This window comes from Malus domestica, chromosome 01 (genome assembly GCF_042453785.1).
Source record: "Malus domestica chromosome 01, GDT2T_hap1".
Taxonomy (NCBI): domain Eukaryota; kingdom Viridiplantae; phylum Streptophyta; class Magnoliopsida; order Rosales; family Rosaceae; genus Malus; species Malus domestica.
This window is the reverse complement of record NC_091661.1, coordinates 5414176-5422409: the sequence shown is the minus strand read 5'-3', so window position 1 is coordinate 5422409 and position 8234 is coordinate 5414176. Positions and strand designations below refer to the sequence as shown.

At 38.1% G+C, this 8234-nt stretch overlaps 1 long non-coding RNA gene across 1 annotated transcript; it reads left to right on the top strand.

The window, feature by feature from the left end:
* The first annotated feature begins 4755 nt into the window (after positions 1 to 4755).
* Positions 4756 to 7951, top strand: LOC114826527 (uncharacterized). The gene is made up of 4 exons (XR_003775362.2): positions 4756 to 5030; positions 5751 to 5988; positions 7264 to 7344; positions 7433 to 7951. It is a non-coding gene; the product is annotated as an uncharacterized lncRNA (long non-coding RNA).
* The last annotated feature ends 283 nt before the right edge of the window (positions 7952 to 8234 follow it).

Here is an 8234-nt window from a genome sequence, read left to right as displayed (position 1 = left end):
TGGGCATTAGGCCAGGTTTATGGATGACGAGGGACAGAGACATATCCAGAAAGAAGCTCACATCATTTTTGGTGAAACCAGATAAGAGGAAAGAGTTTTTGCAGTTTCTATCTTTTGTAAAGTTTCCAGATGGGTATGCTTCAAACATCAGCCGTTGCGCAAACGTGGATGGAGGCAAATTTTCTGGCCTCAACATTTATGATTGTCATGTCATACTTCAACGCCTTTTCCCAGTGAGAATTCAAAACCTCTTGCCCGAAGACGTGGTGAAGTCGATTATGTTGTTGGCAAGATATTTTTCTCAATTAACTGCAATATCTTTGCGCAAGTCTGATATTAAATAGTTGTGCGACGATATTATTGAAGTGCTATGCAAGTTTGACCAAATATTTTCTCCAACTTTCCTCACAAGCATGATCCATGTGATGATTCACTTGCCAGATAAGGCACTTCTAGTCGGACCCGTCAACTATCGATGGATGTATCCAATAGAAAGGTATATACTCGCCATAAATAATTTAGTTCGTGATGTATGTACGATTTGACTAATTTTATACGATATTTTGTTTATTGATGCAGACTACTAGGTGAATCAAAAAAGAGTGTACGAAACAAGGCAAAGCCCGAATGATCAATCATGGAGGCATGGGTCGTATTTGAGTCGCTTACATTTTGTGCAATGTACCTACAAGACATTGAGACTACGTTCAACCGACAGCAACGCAATAATGACGGTGGTGTGAGAAGTGAAAAACTTTCTGTTTTTGCCCAAATTGCATAACCCTTTGGTGAACGAATCAGAGGTGAGTCGTTTGACAAAATGAAACTAGAGGTAGCACATTGGTTTGTACTTAACAATTGTAACGAGACAATTACCTATCTAGATGAGCATGAAGAGTTGATGAAGCGGGAACATCCTTCACATTCATATGCCAAAAAGCATCATGAATTGTTTCCTCAATGGTTTCGTGAAAATGTAAGTTGTTCGTGTTTTGGGTTATTTGCATAATTGTAAATGTTAAACTAGCACGACAACTTTTTCTCATTTATTTAGGTGAATTCACGAATAACTTACATTTACAATTATGCAAATATGCAACTTGGTTGTTAGGCCCCTAAGCGCAGAATTGTACTCCGATTGTCATGTAAATGGCATCAATTTTTTGGTAGCTAAGCGTGATGACAAGCTTTGTACACAAAATAGTGGGGTACATGTCTCGAGTACAGGCGACATTGCAGACATTGGTTTCTATGGAAAACTGGCAAGTGTTGTACAATTGCTTTATAAAGATTGGTGTCAAATTATCCTGTTTAAGTGTCGTTGGTTTGATACAAACCCACATAGGGTTGGAGGTGTTTAGTGAGACGATGGTTTGCTATCGGTCAACACTAACATATGTTGGTATAACAATGACCCTTACATTTTGGCGACGATGGCCAAATAAATTTTCTATATAGATGACCCTAAGGGCGCGAGGGGATGGAAGTAGTTCAGAAGATTTACCACAGAGGTCTATATGATATTTCCAACCGAGATCCTAATGCCGATGATGATTATGGTGACGTTGTTGACCAACAACTGGAGACTTCAATAGAACTTGGTGCAGATATACTACGGGATATGACTATTGTACAAGAACCATATCAGGTAGCCGGAGGTCCTGAAATTGAAATACCAATCGACTCATTATGATTAACCTCGGGGATCTACTGTGATACAATGCACCCGAGCGCGCGAACAATGATGTTGACGTGCCTACAGACGAAGAGGAATGGGAGTATGAATCTAACGATAGTGACGATATTTATTCTAGTTCAGACGAGGATTAATGAAAAATTGTGATGTAAATGTAATGATATCTATTGAATGGTATTTATTTTGTATACAAACAAAAGTTTCCTTTAACATTTGTAACAAAATTAATTAAAAATATTATTTATTTATTTAAACCAAAAAATAAATTAAATTTCCACATATGCACGACGACGTTTTATAAATGTTTGTCGCACAAATATTTAAAAATTCTTTTTTTAAACTATGGGTCCATGAAAGTTTAAACACCCTCATTGCGCAAACATGTAAAAATTTGATTGTTTTGCCAAAATTGGGCACCTTTTTATTTCAACGCCTTAACTCTCTCTCTCTCTCTCTCTCTCTCTCTCTCTCTCTCTATCTTAGACGCACTCAATCTCTCTCTCGATTCTGTCTGAACTCAAGCTCCCCTCTCTCTCTATTCTCTCACTCTCTTCTCTCCCTCACTCGCACTCTTTCTATCTTAGACTCACTATCTCAAGCTCCTCTCTCCTCTCTCGCACTCTCTCTATTTCTCTGTCTCTCTGTCACTCTCCCTATCGCATCTGCCGCACTCCTATGCCACACCCTATCGCTGCCGCCGCAACATTACTAGGTAAGCACCCAGTCTTCCTTAATTCATCTCCCTTAATTCAATTATTTATAAGTGCAATTTTCATTGATTTTTCTGTTGAATTGTTCTAATTACAACATTTAGGGATTTAAGGTTGGAATTGGGAATCCTGGGTAAGGGATTTAGGGTTGGAATTAGGACTCCTGGGTTATGGATTTAGAGTTCGAATTGGGGATCTAGGGTTATTGATTAATTTATTAATTAGTTTTGATTATAAATATGTATTTCTTTTTTGTTTCTAGATAATGAAAAATGTGTTTTACCGGGACAAAATCTTTTATTAGGACAGTTAGAAATTTGAAAGGATGAAAACACGAAACCCCCAACTTCATGAAAGCGCGCTCCTTGAACTCTCCAAGGTCTAATCTTTTTTCTCTCATTGTTTCTGAATAATTCGGTTCCTCTAAGTTTGATTAATCATTTTTAGCATGTTGGGTTTTTGTTTTTTTTTTGTTTTAGGGTTTATGGGGTTGAAGATTTGACGATAAAGTTTGGGTTTAGGGTTTGTGATTTGGGTTCTATTGAGTTTTGTTTTGTTTTAGCATCATTTCGTTGTTCTGTAATTATGTTTATTTGCTGAGAAAATCAAGGCAATTAGGGTAATGAGATGATTATTTTTGCGTGATATGTCTTTCGTGAGAAGAGGGGTTGCTTGTTCTTTTCTTATTATCAGAGTTGAGACTTCAAATTAGCATCTTTGTAGTCACAGCATGCATGTGGTACCCACCTTACTATAATTGTTCCTAAGGTAGGATCAAAATTGGATCTTGATGCATTTGTTTATGTTTCCGGTATGTCTCTATATCGATTATGTTTAACCAATTTTTGTGTTAGATGGAGTTTTGAACCTTTTCAGTTATTGGTTATGGAGAAGGTGTGTAGCTGCAATTTGTTTTATGTGTCTGGGTTTAAAATGGTGCAGTCGTTGTTTAGAGTATAAATCTTTACGTCGAGACTGCAAAGCCGTACACATAATTTTACATCACGTATCCAAGCACATAATCTAAGTGTCAAGCCCCAACAGCTACATGTGCTCTCATGTCATCCCATGTATGTGTTGTTCGCGCGCTTAGCTCCCTGTGTTTAGCTCAAGTTACTCTACACTACACATGAGGGTATTGTTGAGTGTGTTTATACACAATTGGAATGTGAAGTCTCTTATAGGAATATATTAATGATCTTGTGCCTCTCCACTCATTGTCAATTGGTCCTTGGTTGGGTGCTCTAACTTTATCAGTGGTATAGGAATGAAAGTGATATAACATACTAAATAGGCTGCATAATTTCTTAATTTGCTTTATTAGTTTGAAGTTTTCATTGACTACATTAGTAAAAGTTGCATATTAGATCTAGAAAGAAGTCAGTTCTTTCCATAAGAGCCTGACGATGCCTTCAAGCACTTACAAATACTATTTTGACCTAATTTGCTCTTTTATTTTTAAAGCTATAAGAAAAGAAAAAATGCCTTCATGCGATACAATGCTAAATTTGCCACCCCTATGTGAGCTATGCATATGTGTTCTTCATTGAGGAAATAAGTTCTTAGTCCTTACTGCAAAAAATGATGTGAGCAGTTAGTTACACTTCCAAAATAAAATGCTAACACATTATCTACTGCATTTTTCATTGTCAATGTCAGGATACTCTGGATTATATTTTTGTTCCTCAATCTTATAATCACATACACATAAATAAAATAAAAGTCAGAGTCTTTCTCTGAGATTTTTACCTTCATTTCTGAGTTACTTCTTCCGTATGTACAATATCATCAATCCAACTACGGATTCTAACTACTAAAACCTCACTAAAATCTCACTAATTTTCACCATGCAAAATCTAACTACTACCTATTATTGATTTGATAATATGTTGGTTTTGACTTTGTAATGGCATGCATTTGATAATTAGTTGGAATTAATTTCATCATCTCATTTTAAGAATGCAAAACCTTGCTATAAGTTCTCATTTTATTTGTTTGCTGGGAATTGAGCTCCGTATTTAACTTTGTCATGTCATCCCATTCGCTCAAACATTGAGCTACTATATCACACATTCTACCCTCATTCACATTTGCATTACACATGGACATGGATGCAACAAGTTTTGTAACTATCATGGTACCAGTTGCTGTCAGTTTGTTCAAGTTTTGTAACTGTCTTCCATTCATAATTTGTACAAGTTTTGTAACTTAGGAATGTATTTGGAACTCTGTTTACGATTTCATTTATTTATTTCTAACTGTCAATGTTAAGATATGTTTTAGTATATCCAAACCATATTAAAGTAGTGAAATGTAACTTTTTAATTAATTGTTTTTGTAGATGTGGAACTTAATATCAAACCGACGGCCAGCTAGTAGGGGCAGTCAGATACCTTCTCCAGGAGGTAGTGCGATTGCCACCTCCACACCTGATGTGACCACGACGGCTGTCCCTCAAGTCATGCCTTTGGGGTCAACGGTGTATATGGCTCTTGCGTCATCAACTTCTTCGGTGATGCATCCTATACTAAGCGCCCAACAAACTCATCGACGGCCCTGGAGTTCTGAAGAGGCCCAGCAATCTGGTGAGGCTTCCTTTGTCCATGAAAAAGGGTCCCATACAGGTAAGCTTGCTCTATACATTTATAAGCTTGCTTCTAGTTTCATCTTTATTCATAGCCATAATGCTATGTTCCTTACAAATATACGAGTGCCACATGTGGTTTCTAATATTTTCTCAAGTTTTGGCTTGCAAATTGACTGTAAACAATAATTCAGAATAGTCTCCATTAATGGATACAAATGTTTTCCAGTCTTAAGCTACCTTGCAACTAGAGTATTTGTATTAGTTTGAACTGTTTGTCCCATGCGCGCGCACACACACACACACATGTATAACCATTTTTCCAACTAATTTTACTGAGAAAAATTAGTGTGGATTTTATTGGGTTGAACATTTTGATATGCAGCTGCAAAAGATTGTTATATTCTTTTGAATATGCTAAGCTAAATAGCAATCAACCTACTTTACATCTTTCTTTGTCAACGAGATGATCCCTTTTCTGCAGAGAATAACATGCATGCTTGCTAGTTAATTTGAATTGTGATTTTGACCTATATTAATTATTGTTAAGTAGCACTGAGTAAATTGTATATCAACAAGTTGTAAATTTTGTTTTAACGTCTCCAATTGGTATAAACTGTTTGAATTGTTAGGTAGATGTGTTGTTTTTGTTGTTATATTATCTGGAGGTTTTAGGAAATGTTATAGTTTTATGGGAGGTTCTGCCAAATTTTCGGTAGAAACCAGAATTCGTCTAATGTTTACTTTGTTTATTTGGTAGGTCAAAAAAAACCAAGGGCCCTTGTAGGCTACAAAAGACTTCTCAGACCACTCGTGCCACGACTGAGAAGATCATCATTACATGGGATCCTCGACATTGTGCGACTGCAACAAAGGAGCAGCACATTGCGTTGGGCACCGACTTTGGCTCGATTATCAGGAACCATTGCCCCCTTATATGGAAGTCATGGAGACCTGTCCCATAAGGAGTCAAGGAAGTAGTTCTTCATGAATTATCGGTAAGTATTTTCAACCTCAAATACTAAATTTTTATTAAAGTATACAAAGATTATAAATTTTAACTACTATTTATTTGTTGAGTATGAGTTTTCCAACCTCAATGCCAATCAAATGCAGTACATCAACAACCTTTGCTCTGGTAGGTTCACTCAATAGAAGAGTAACCTCTACAAGCATTATGAGCTATATGAAGATCCGAAGGTCACTCTAGAAGTTGGGTGCCCTATAGAGTTGGTGGACTATCAAGATGAATGGAAGTGGCTATGCGGCCATTTTCAAGATGAGAAATGTCACATCCCGGCCTGGGCACCCATCACATCTCGGGCCTCGCCTCCGCCGTAGCACGATATTGTCCGCTTTGGGCCCTGACCACAACCTCACGGTTTTGTTTCTGGGAACTCACACGAGAACTTCCCAGTGGGTCACCCATCATGGGATTGCACTTGCACGAACTCGCTTAACTTCAGAGTTCCGATGGAACCTGAAGCCAGTGAGCTCCCAAAAAGCCTTGTGCTAGGTAAAGATGGGAATATATACATATAAAGCTTACAAGATCCACTCCCCTGGGCGATGTGGGATGTTACAATCCACCCCCTTAGGGGCCCAACGTTCTCGTCGGCACACATCCGGCCAGGGATTGGCTCAGATACCAAATTGTCACATCCTGGCCCAGGCACCCATCACATCTCGGGCCCCGCCTCTGCCGTAACACGATATTGTCCTCTTTGGGCCTCAACCACGCTCTCACGGTTTTGTTTCTGGGAACTCACACGAGAACTTCCCAGTGGGTCACCCATCATGGGATTGCTCTCGCGCGAACTCGCTTAACTTCGGAGTTTCGATGCAACCTGAAGCCAGTGAGCTCCCAAAAAGCCTCGTCCTAGGTAGAGATGGGAATATACATATAAGGCTTACAAGATCCACTCCCTTGGACGATGTGGGATGTTACAAGAAATACCTAGTACGTATAATATATATTTCAATAATATATTAATAAAAAAAATTTACAATTTTCAATAAAATTTTCATTTTTTCATTCATTTGTTATAAATATCTAAACTAATATGTTTTTTTAATTCTGAAAAAAAAAAGTGAAGGCAAACTCGATCAATTGGTCAAAAAAGAAACTTCTTCACCGATTTGGCTCACAATGCTTCTCTTATAGGTTGGAGGAGCAATATAAGGCAACCGTATATTTATTTTAAGTTTTTAATCTTTTTACTCTTGATTACACAATTGGTAATCTATGTTAACACTTTTTAAATTTTTTTCAGGGGGGGTCAAAGTTTCCAGAAATTGACATGTTCAAGGAGATGTATGTTCGGCCCAGGGATGAGCTGACGGAGCAGCTTCATGTAAGTTATTTCAATTTTTTAATATTAAATTAGTATTAATATTAATTACATGTATATTCAAATTAAATTGTTTATTTCATTTTTCTAGTCCACCATGGTGGAGAAGGGCCAGACTGTTCTGGAGGAGATTGTGTCCTAATTCCCGTAGAGACCCCGATCGAGGAGGTGTTTCCCCTTGAGGACGCTGGTTTTCAAATCATGACAGACACACTCAATCGGACCCTTAATCGTCGACCTAGGAATGTTCACCGGGGGCTTGGGAAAACCCGCCTTCGAGACCTGTCTGCCTCATCTTCCAAGCAGAGAACTGTCAAAATGTTAACATCTGAAGTGGCAAACCTAAAGCAGTGGATTACCGCCCAGCAGTCTCAGATTGCAGCCCAAAACAATTTGATGAACCAGATTTGTCAGGCACTTCAAATCTCTAGCATTCACTTCCCCGACATTGAACCACCTCTAAAACGACCTTTCAGCCGCCCACCACACCAATTACAACCTCCCAGCCCCCCAACGCAGCAACAACACCACCAGCAGGCAAGTGTGATGTGAGTTATTGCCAGCAACAACATTTTGTGTGTTGATAAATATATTTTTTATATTTTTCAAATTTTTTTTTAATTTTTTTTTATGAGGTGAGTTATTGGCAACCATGACACGACGACTTAGATGGAGGCATGCTGGCCGTCACGTGGGAGTGACGTAACCATGTGCACAGTACGGAAGCAATAAAAATATAACGGAATTTCGAAGGAATAAAAACCAAACTACTAGCATAACTAGCTAAGATACAGTGCTAGTGCGAGATTAAGGGTGAAATACACAACCAGAGCATAAATATTCTAGATGCAGTCAAGCAGGACAAGTGCTAATTATACAACACCCAAGGGTGA